Source organism: Podarcis muralis, chromosome 7 (assembly GCF_964188315.1).
Source record: "Podarcis muralis chromosome 7, rPodMur119.hap1.1, whole genome shotgun sequence".
In the NCBI taxonomy this organism is placed as follows: domain Eukaryota; kingdom Metazoa; phylum Chordata; class Lepidosauria; order Squamata; family Lacertidae; genus Podarcis; species Podarcis muralis.
Genome location: NC_135661.1, coordinates 71,243,737 through 71,255,823, shown reverse-complemented (window position 1 = coordinate 71,255,823; position 12,087 = coordinate 71,243,737). Strand labels below are relative to the sequence as shown.

Genomic DNA, 12,087 nt, shown 5'->3' with positions numbered 1-12,087 from the left:
CATGAGACTTCTCAGGGACAGGGCCAACACTGAAAAGGCCCTGTTTCTTGGGCTGCCAACTGGATAGATCTTAACGGTGGACTTGTGAAGTCTGAACTGGGAATAAATAACTAGGAAAAAAAGAGATCCTGCTACTGGGGTTGTGATGATTAGTTCAATGAAAATGTCGGCCCCAGAGTGCAGCAGCTGTGACAAAAGTGGATTCCATTCCAGGGATTATCAGAAAAGGGATCACAAACAAGGCTGGATTTAGGTTTGATGAGGCCCTAAGCTACTGAAGGTAATGGGGCCCTTTACATGTCCAGCTGTCCTTTGTCAACAACAAATGGTTGCTGTTTTTTGTGTTGAATATATGCTATATGGTAATTTATGGACCTAATAGGTATCTAAAGCCATTTGCACATGTTACCATACAACCAGTCCATGCAGAATGTAGGCACCCTATATATAGAAAGGAGCAAACCACTGATATATTAGGGAGCAGGCTAGCAGGTGGGGCCCATTACTTACATCATAGGAGCCTACACAACACAAGACACTGTTGCTGTATGTAGGTTTTATTTTATTTGTTTTTTTATCTTATATTTGGGAAATGTACATCCAGTTTTTATTTTTTATTTTTTGGGGGGTTCCTAAGAGAGTGGGAGGGATGAGGGTGGCGCTGTGGGTTAAACCACAGAGCGTAGGATTTGCCGATCGGCGAAGTCGGCGGTTTGAATCCCCGCGACGGGGTAAGCTCCTGTTGTGGCATCTGAATGTAGACTGCATTTTTTATCAAGACTTATATTGGCTTATATTTTGATCAGGTTCAAAAAGTCTAAAAAGGGCTTGAATTCATAAATGTTTCATGCCAGGCAGAGAAAACCTTGGCCATTCTCCTAAGACAAGGGGCCCCCTTGATTTATAGCAGGAAAATAACTTTCAAAGTCGTAAAAGCTGGAATTACAGACTAAGAGCGAGGACATTGACCTACATGTTACAGAAGATTAAAAAAAAGCAGAGATAAACATAATTAGGAATGAGTAAAATGATACCAATGTGCCTCCCAGTAAAATGAGCCAGATCTTCTTCCTAAGGTTAAAAAGGCCAAGAGCAATGGAGAAGCATCTAGCTGGCAGAAAAAGAGCATTTCTGGGAAGTCTTTTTTAAAGGCAGTTTCTTTCTTAAACTGAGAGAGTTAAAAGAGCAATAAATATTGGGAACAGCTAAAGAGGAGAGCAGATGGCTGAAGGGGGGGTAAACTGAAGGGGTTCCTTTTAAAAGCTGTTTTTTACTGAGTTCCTTCCTTTCTACTTTGAGAAGCTTTATTCTTTTAAAAGGTTACCTATGATAATGTATGAAATATATTAGCTTAAATATATTGGCTTAAATGTAATTATGCAAAGGATTTAAGAAATGCTAGATTCTTATTTCATATAGTTGTAAGAGTTGTATTTATCCTGAAATTAAGTCAGTCACCAGCCTAGCCCCCCTGCCAGACAAGAAGACGCCATCTGGGCGCTCCTGATATATAGTTGTCAGACATTTGTTTAGAAACCTTCAAAATGAAGGAGATCTTTCAATGTTGATGTGAAACTCAAGATCCTTGACATATGTTTAAGATAAAAATTTAAGATTAACCATTTGTTTTAGAAGGCAATAGGGCGAAGAGGGCAAGAGGTGAGCTGGTAATTAATATTCCTTGTTGAGACACATGTAAGATATATTATTACTTATTTGTCATTTATAGATGTAACAATATATAGCTCTTTGTGCTCCATATAAGGACAGGAGGATGTGGGTGTATCTTTTAGGATTGGTTATAGCAATCAGCCAATAGGAAATCCAACCAGGCTGATTGGACAGAGGCAGCCCAAGGAGGAGCAAAGGGGGCTGGATTAAGGGAATATAAGTGCTGGCCATAATGGCAGGAGGCCAGGCCAGAGCTTGGTAACCATATACCACTGTGCCTCTCATTTATTTGTCTGACAAATAAATTATTATTTTAATTTCTCTATTGCTGCGTTGAATATTTCATTCCAGCTAAGCGTTAACCACAAGCAGGGTGCTACATTTTATGGTGCTCCTGTGACTCGGATAAGTGGTCTGCTGGAACGCAGCCCCTTCGCTCTACTGAGCAGGGTACAAGAGAGAGGATCTCTAAACTGCCTACCCAGCGCGCATGGGAAATTTTTTTCCAGGGGAACGCAGCAGTCTCGTCTGTCTGATACCCTGCTCACTGGCGGCGACGGACCGGGGGGAAACGGAACCAACCAAGGGGTAAGTGCACAAAGGGATTTTTGGCCCTCCAATTAATTGGGAGGAAGAGAAGTCTTGATCAAACTTCTGCGTCTCAGTAAGTGGGAACTGAGTACGCTAGGTGGTTGGGTATATCAGATGGTGGTCTGGTGGGGGGAAAGGGAAGAATGGGAGGTAGAGTGTGGTGAAGTATCTTGCGCATTGTATGTGTGAGAAAGTACAGAGCAATCTGTAGCTGACCTGAGTGTGGAGTGGGTAGTACTTCGGTTCCCAGTGAGGTGACTCCATCTGGGCAAGAAACCCCACGAAGCGTGTGTGTGAGTGACTGAGTGGATACTTCACAGGGCCATACAATGGGAGTTGGGGGTTCAAAGGGGGGAAATACACCTCTTGAATGTATGTTAAATAATTTTAAGAAAGCCTTCTCAGGGGCATATGGAGTCAAAATGACGCCAGAGCGCTTGAGAACGTTATGTGAACTAGAATGGCCAAAACAAAATACTGGATGGCCATCTCAGGGAACTTTTGATATAAATTTAGTAAGCAAACTTTGGTCTAACATCACCAAAGAAACTGGAGGGTGCCCAGAACAATTTTCATATATAGATTCCTGGCTGAGCACATTAAATAAAAATCCTCCATGGATAAGGGAATGCAAAGTCCAACGATGCAAATTATTGGCTGTAAAAGCCGAAGCTAGGAAAGGAATCTTGCCAAATAAACTCAAACCCATTTTTGAGGGACCAGAGGAAGAGGTGCTTCCACCTCCACCCTATGCTCCACATCGAAGGGAGCATAATCCAAACCCTCCACCAGTTGTAACCCCAAGGCAAGAAAGTGGAACGAATAATGGGGGTAGAGACACAGAACTTGACTCCTTGATAGATTATGATAAATATCTTCAGGAGGCATTGGAGTCCTATAATGAAGCCCAAGCAGAAGTGGTTATTCCATCTGTGAGTCCCAGTAGAACTCCATCTACAGTCTCTTTTAGTGGAACAACTGATTGCCTACCCCAAACCCCTGTACATCCAAGTCCTAGAGAATTATTACAGAAGTTACAGGGAGACCTTAATCGGTCAGCAAGCAATACAGCCAGGCGTATTAAGCTGCTAAAAGAACGCCTTGGGACAAATACCATCCCCTATGATTTGAGGCCCCTAGAGCAAAGCGAAGAGAAAGATCACGTAGTAGCCCCTCTCAGAAGAGTATTTGATGCACTTGAGGAGCCTGTGCTGGTTAACGGGCTACCTGGACCAAGGCCACCTCGAACTTCAACCCTTCAGTACATTCCATTCACAACTACGGATCTGATGAATTGGAAAACACACACCCCATCTTTTGCAGAAAAACCTCAGGCTATGATGGACTTGGTGACTTCAATAATAAATACTCATAGTCCTACTTGGACAGATTGTCGCCAGCTTCTGAATACTCTGTTCACCACTGAGGAAAGAAGAGACATAATTGAAAAGGCACAGATATATTTGCGTGAGCAGGCCAGAGTGGGAAATATTTTTAATATTGACCGTCATCTCCAAGATAACTTTCCCTTGGAAGATCCTAATTGGGATCCAAACAATGCAATTCATCTGGCCAGACTTACCACTTACCGCCAGACGCTTGTGCAAGGTATCCGCAGGGCATGCCAGAAGCCCACTAATATGTCTAAAGTCTCAGAAGTAGAACAGAAACCAAATGAGAGTCCGGGAGACTTTTTAGAGAGGCTGCAAGAAGCCTATCGTATATGGACTCCTTTTGACCCTGAAGCCCCTGAAAACAGTAGAATGATTACTGCTACATTTGTGGCCCAGTGCGCTTCTGACATTCGTAAGAAAATTCAGAAATCAGAAGGATGGGAAGGGATGCTGATGAGCCAAATTATGGCCATTGCACGCCGAGTTTATCGGAATAGGGATGAGGCTGAGAAGCAAGAGAAGAAGAAGTGGCAGAAGGAAAAGATGGTAATGCTAGCCACAGCAGTGAAGCAAGACTACCGCCCCTTAAATGAAGGAAGAGGGCGGGGAAGGAATCCACCACTGGGAAGGAATCAATGTGCGAATTGCAAGAAGGAGGGTCATTGGAAGCGGGAGTGTCCTGAACCCCTGAGGTTGGAAGAAGTACGCCCAGGCCCAGGCCCAGGCCCAGGCTCCGGCCCAAGAAACCAGGGACGGGGACGGGGAATGATCCGAAATGGAAGATATCAGAGACCTGGACAAGGACAGAGTAGAGACAATTTCATTGGACTGGCAGAGGAGGATTTTACCCAAGACTAGGAACGACCGGACTCCATAAAGTTAGGCTTCCAGGAGCCCACGGTCACGATTCAATTAGGGAGCCATTTAATAGACTTTATGATTGATACTGGGGCTGAATACTCAGTACTCCCAGAACTATTGCAGAAAAAGGCATCCAAAAGTGTAGTCATTAAAAGTGCCACTGGTCAGTCAGCTAAGAGGTCTTTCCTCCAACCTTTGGAATGCCAGATTGGGGGACATCGTTTAACCCATCAGTTTTTGTATATACCTGAGTGTCCAATACCTCTCTTAGGTAGAGATATGCTGTCCAAACTGCAGGCCCAAATCACCTTCACTCCTCGAGGTCCAGAAATGAAACTGCCATCAAAGGCAGCAGGAATAATTACCCTCTCAGTACCTAAGGAACAATCATGGCGCCTAATGTCAGCCTTGCAAGTCCAACCCACATTGGATACAGAATTAAACAAGCTCCTCCGAACCCTACAGGTGCCACCAGGAGTATGGGCCGAAAATAGCCCACCAGGAATGGCCAAGAATATAGCTCCAATTGTAGTAACCTTAAAACCTATGGCTACCCCTGTATCTGTAAAGCAATATCCTTTACCCCGGCGAGCAGCAGAGGGCATCCAGAAACATTTGGACCGCCTATTAAAATATGGTCTGCTTAAGCCCTGCCAATCAGAATGGAACACACCCCTTTTGCCTGTTCGGAAACCTGGGACAGATGAATACAGGCCAGTGCAGGACTTGAGGCTCGTAAACCAGGCTATCGAGACCTTGCACCCAAATGTACCAAACCCATATACCCTGCTGAGTTTGATCCCACCAGAAGCAACATTTTTTACTGTATTGGACTTGAAAGATGCATTCTTCTGTTGCCGGCTGGCACCACAGAGCCAACCTATATTTGCCTTCCAGTGGGAAGACCCTTTAACAGGAACAAAAGGCCAGCTAACCTGGACAAGATTGCCCCAGGGATTCAAAAATTCCCCAACTTTATTTGGCACTGCCTTGGCGAAGGATCTAACAAGTTACCCCTCAATACCTGGAGAAAAGGTGGTTCTGCAATATGTAGATGACCTTATACTAGCAGCAAAGGATTTTGATACCTGTAAAGAAGGGACAGAGGAACTGCTCCACTTGCTCTGGCAAGCTGGCTACCGAGTTTCCCAGAAAAAGGCACAGTTATGTTTAGAAAAGGTCAAATATTTGGGCTTTGACATCTCACACCAACAACGAGCATTGAGACCAGAGAGGAAAGAAGCTATTTGCCTTATCAAGGAACCTACCACAAGGAAACAACTTAGAGGATTCCTGGGAACAGCAGGGTTTTGTAGACTATGGATACCTGATTTCAGCAGTCTGGCCAAGCCCTTACATGAAAGCACTCGAGGTGCAGAGAAGGACCCATTTGTATGGGGACCTGAGCAGCAACAAGCCTTTTTAGTTATCAAACAACGACTTATGGAGGCCCCAGCCCTTGGACTGCCTAATTCGGAAAAACCCTTTCAGCTGTATGTACATGAACAGAATGGGATTGCAGCGGCAGTCCTGACCCAGAGATTAGGAAGTTGGAACCGTCCAGTAGCTTATTTGTCAAAACAATTGGACTCAGTAGCAAAAGGATGGCCTCCATGCCTAAGGGCAGTAGCGGCCACTGCAAGCCTTGTCAAAGAAGCTGATAAATTTACCTTCGGCCAGACGATGTATGTGAATGTACCTCATGCTGTTCTGACACTCATGGAATATAAGGGTAGTTATTGGCTAACGAACCCAAGGATGGCTAGATACCAAGGCCTATTGTGTGAAAATCCCAGGATTCATCTACGAGTAGTGAATATGCTCAATCCAGCGACTTTGCTGCCCCTACCAGAGGTAGATGATGAGGAATCACATGATTGTCTCCAAGTAATGGATGAAGTTTATTCCAGTAGACCCGATCTGAAAGATGAACCATTGAAAAATCCAGATGTTGTATATTATACTGATGGTAGCAGTTACCTGCATGAAGGTGCCAGACGAGCAGGATATGCTGTGGTCACCAATGAGGAAGTTGTGGAAGCTGAAGCTTTGCCTGCTGGCACCTCAGCACAAAAAGCTGAACTTATAGGTTTAACTAGAGCTCTGCAATTGGCAGCCGGATGTAAGGCAAACATCTATACTGATTCTAAATATGCCTTCTTAACCCTGCATGCACATGGAGCTCTATGGAAAGAAAGAGGTCTAATAGGAGCCCACGGGAAGGCCTTGAAATATGGACCTGAAGTAGAAATCCTGTTAGAAGCAGTATGGGCTCCAGAACAGATTGCTGTAATGCACTGCAAAGGTCATGGACGTGGAAGGGATCCAATAACCAGAGGAAATCATGCGGCTGACAAAGCAGCCCGAGAGGCAGCCCAAAAGCCTGTGGGAGGATTTATAGCAGCCCTCATACCAGAGGTAGTTCCAGAAGAAGTTAAACCTCACTATACCCCAGAAGAGAGGAAGTGGGCTGAACAGGAAGGAGCAGTTGTGAAGGACGGTTGGATGATCCTGCCGGACAATAGGATTTATGTACCTCATCATCTAGCAGGCACAATTGTAAGAAATTATCATGAATCTACTCACCTTGGCGGTACTGCAACCAGAGAGAGTCTCAGTCGGAAGTTGTATATTATTAACCTATCACAATTAGCAACTTGCATTTCACAGAAATGTGTTCTTTGTGCTAAAAACAATCCCAGGCAGGGACCGGTACAACCTCCTGGAATCCAACATGTGGGATATGTCCCCATGGAAAGTCTAATTGTGGACTTCACAGAGCTGGTCCCTTCTAAGGGATTCAAGTATCTCCTTGTGTTTGTAGACACTCTTACCGGATGGGTTGAAGCCTTTCCCACCCGAACTGAAAAGGCACGAGAGGTAACTAAGAGACTCCTCACTGAATTGATCCCGAGGTTTGGATTACCTAGATGCATTGGAAGTGATAATGGGCCAGCGTTCATTGATCAAGTAGTACAAGAAGTATGTCGAGTCCTACAAGTGAAATGGAGACTGCATGCAGCATATAGGCCTCAGAGTTCAGGGAAAACTGAAAGAATGAATCGGACTCTGAAAACCCAATTGGCAAAATTAACCCAGGAAACGGGATTGGGATGGGTAGATGTGTTACCCATAACACTGTTTCGTGTTCGGTGTGCACCCACAAAAAGACTTAAGTTGTCACATTTTGAGCTCCTGTATGGGAGACCGCCCTCCTTTGTTCAGGATATTCCAGCTGACCTTAAACAAATAGGAGACCATGTGACACAGGGACAAGTGCAATCTCTCTCCCGTGTTTTTGTTTCTCTTAACAGGTGGGTCCTCGAGCGCACGCCGTGCAGCATTGCCGAGCCGATTCATCAGTTCCAGGCTGGCGATAGCGTATGGGTGAAAGAGTGGAAACGTGATCCACTCGCACCTAAGTGGCGTGGACCTTACACCGTCTTGCTCTCTACTCCAACAGCGGTGAAGGTAGCTGAGGTGACCCCCTGGATTCATCACTCCCGTTTGAAGAAGTCCGAAGGCAGTTGGACGTGCAAAGGTGACCCCTCTAATCCTTTAAAACTGACTCTCTCCAAAAACCCCTGTATCTAGCCCTACCGGGAACGGGCTAGGTCACGGGCAACATTAGACGACCGGCCTGCTGCAGCCACAACCTGGAAGCTGGCTGACCTGCGCACGCCTGAAGCTTGAGGAGCATCTGAACCAGCGATTGTGAACGGGAAGATTCTCTAATACAATTAATTGACTGGCCCCCCCTTGTGGAACAATTATCAGAGATATTACTCACTGGGGATCCTCGGGATATATGTTTTGGTCTTGGTGGTTCCCCATTTCTGTCACTGGGGGAATTATATTGGGACTAATAGTTTTATGCTATCACAATAAGGTAATCTTTTGTGGAAGGAATGCATATGCTAGACATCAACATGATTTTATTATTAATCCTGATCCCTTGGGAAGGGGAAGGGTCCTTGAATCTGACCAAATTTGCTAAATATGGATTCAGCCATGACCACAATATGTGGGTAGGTTTAGCTGAAATGGTAGCCAATGTTGCAAATAGGACCAATTGCCTTGTTTGCTCTCTTGGGCCAGATGATTCAGAGGGAGGTATGCCCTTATTACCGATACCATTAGATGCCATTGGTATGGTAAGCGAAATGCCACACCAAACAGAAATACAGAATTTCCCCGGATGGAACTCAACTAAACCATTATGAGTTATACCTGTACAAGGGGAATTCTGTGTACATAAATCATCAGATGCAGCTGATTCTACCATGATAGGCTCTTCTCATTGTCACTATACTTGGGATTATTTTAAGAATAGTCATACCTGGGCACACGGTACTACCTATCGAACTCGGAATACCTTGCCCTGTGCACCTCCTTTTATTCATGCATGGAAAGTGGTATGGAACATAACTGTGACAGAAAAAGGCAATCTAACATACTGCACTGTGAACTCTCTACCTCTTTTGATATTTCGCCTTCTGTACTCCACGTACCAAAAACCTCAGACCCGATGGTTGTGGTGGATATGTGGAGAATGGGCATACAAGAAACTCCCTTCCAAATGGAGTGGGACTTGTTTCCTGGGATGGGTATTACCACCAATGTGGATTATGCCCACTAGTTCGGCCAAGCGAACACGAAGGAATGCTGATATTTCTCGTATAGCAGGAGGAAGTACCCAAAGTTGGAGCGGTACTGATGATTGGCCACCAGAGCGCATTATAGCTTATTATGATCCTGCCTCCTGGAATCCTGGTGAGCTCATACAAGGGGCACGGGATCCTATTTATAATCTAAACAGAATAATTCGATTGCAAGCAGTAGTGGAATTGGTAACCAATGCAACGGCCCAGAGTTTGAGACTTATTGCACAACAGTTGGATGAAAGTAGAGCCGCCATTTTGCAGCTGAAAATGGGAATGGATTATGTACTTGCCAGGCAGGGAGGCCTATGTGGAGTCTTGAACTTGACAGGGAATGCCTGTTGCTTTAACATTTCTGATAATGGTGAGGCAATCCGTGTGTTGGCTACAAAGATGGAGAATATAGCACATGTCCCAGTACAAACATGGGAAGGATGGGATATGGGATGGCTCACCAATTGGTTACCTAATGTCACAGGACTCAAAGGGATACTATTGTCTTGCTTGTTTTTCTTGACAGTAGTGGTAATGGTTTTATGTATGATGCCATGTATCATTTCATGTTTTAGAAGTACAATTAGCAAGATGGTTTCAAATGAAACTCTACCTCATATCATGGCCCTATACAGAGCTTTACCTCAGGAACATGATGAAGGTCAAGCTATCAAGGACACTTGGGATGAAGGTCCTTGAGCTTGAAAGGGGGGAATGTGGCATCTGAATGTAGACTGCATTTTTTATCAAGACTTATATTGGCTTATATTTTGATCAGGTTCAAAAAGTCTAAAAAGGGCTTGAATTCATAAATGTTTCATGCCAGGCAGAGAAAACCTTGGCCATTCTCCTAAGACAAGGGGCCCCCTTGATTTATAGCAGGAAAATAACTTTCAAAGTCGTAAAAGCTGGAATTACAGACTAAGAGCGAGGACATTGACCTACATGTTACAGAAGATTAAAAAAAAGCAGAGATAAACATAATTAGGAATGAGTAAAATGATACCAATGTGCCTCCCAGTAAAATGAGCCAGATCTTCTTCCTAAGGTTAAAAAGGCCAAGAGCAATGGAGAAGCATCTAGCTGGCAGAAAAAGAGCATTTCTGGGAAGTCTTTTTTAAAGGCAGTTTCTTTCTTAAACTGAGAGAGTTAAAAGAGCAATAAATATTGGGAACAGCTAAAGAGGAGAGCAGATGGCTGAAGGGGGGGTAAACTGAAGGGGTTCCTTTTAAAAGCTGTTTTTTACTGAGTTCCTTCCTTTCTACTTTGAGAAGCTTTATTCTTTTAAAAGGTTACCTATGATAATGTATGAAATATATTAGCTTAAATATATTGGCTTAAATGTAATTATGCAAAGGATTTAAGAAATGCTAGATTCTTATTTCATATAGTTGTAAGAGTTGTATTTATCCTGAAATTAAGTCAGTCACCAGCCTAGCCCCCCTGCCAGACAAGAAGACGCCATCTGGGCGCTCCTGATATATAGTTGTCAGACATTTGTTTAGAAACCTTCAAAATGAAGGAGATCTTTCAATGTTGATGTGAAACTCAAGATCCTTGACATATGTTTAAGATAAAAATTTAAGATTAACCATTTGTTTTAGAAGGCAATAGGGCGAAGAGGGCAAGAGGTGAGCTGGTAATTAATATTCCTTGTTGAGACACATGTAAGATATATTATTACTTATTTGTCATTTATAGATGTAACAATATATAGCTCTTTGTGCTCCATATAAGGACAGGAGGATGTGGGTGTATCTTTTAGGATTGGTTATAGCAATCAGCCAATAGGAAATCCAACCAGGCTGATTGGACAGAGGCAGCCCAAGGAGGAGCAAAGGGGGCTGGATTAAGGGAATATAAGTGCTGGCCATAATGGCAGGAGGCCAGGCCAGAGCTTGGTAACCATATACCACTGTGCCTCTCATTTATTTGTCTGACAAATAAATTATTATTTTAATTTCTCTATTGCTGCGTTGAATATTTCATTCCAGCTAAGCGTTAACCACAAGCAGGGTGCTACACTGTTGCTCGGCCTCTGCTCCTGCCAACCTAGCAGTTTGAAAGCACGTCAAAGTGCAAGTAGATAAATACCGGTAGGTACTGCTCTGGCGGGAAGGCAAACGGCGTTTCCGTGCGCTGCTCTGGTTTACCAGAAGCAGCTTAGTCATACTGGCCACATGACCTGGAAGCTGTACGCCGGCTCCCTCGGCCAATAAAGCGAGATGAGCGCCGCAACCCCAGAGTCGGCCACGACTGGACCTAATGGTCAGGGGTCCCTTTACCGTTAAGAGAGTGGGGCCCTGAGCTATAGCCTGTTTAACTTATCCGTAAATCTGGCACTGATCACAAATAAACTTGACCATATCATCATGCGCTTGTAGAAATCCACAGTGTGGCCACACTGTACTGCCAAAGCCCAGCTCCACATTTTGTTCAGAGAAAGGTATTTGAAGTGGCCAAGACCGTGAAGCACTTCTAGCCATGGAGGCAAGGTAGCATCTCAGGCAGTTTCCTGGTTAACTCACCCAGAATGTTTCACTCTGAGGAAGGACCCCCCCCACCTGCTTGGTGCTCCTTCTGAGTGCGACAGGTGCATACGTTGCCACCCTCCCTTACCTCTCTTCATGAAACGTGGGAGCTAGAGGCACCACACACTAATTTGGGACCCTGTATTCCCTTGCTCCTCCTGCCAACTTAGCAGTTCGAAAGCACGTCAAAGTGCAAGTAGATAAATAGGTACCACTCTGGCAGGAAGGTAAACGGCGTTTCCGTGCGCTGCTCTGGTTCGCCAGAAGCGGCTTAGTCATGCTGGCCACATGACCCGGAAGCTGTACGCCGGCTCCCTCGGCCAATAAAGCGAGATGAGCACCGCAACCCCAGAGTCGGTCACGACTGGACCTAATGGTCAGCGG

General features: G+C 44.7%; 1 long non-coding RNA gene across 1 annotated transcript; it reads left to right on the top strand.

Annotated features, from left to right (window-relative positions):
- Positions 1-786: 786 nt before the first annotated feature.
- On the top strand, positions 787-11,140 carry LOC144328456 (uncharacterized). Its single transcript, XR_013393730.1, has 2 exons — positions 787-2,259; positions 7,832-11,140. It is a non-coding gene; the product is annotated as an uncharacterized LOC144328456 (long non-coding RNA).
- Positions 11,141-12,087: the final 947 nt, after the last annotated feature.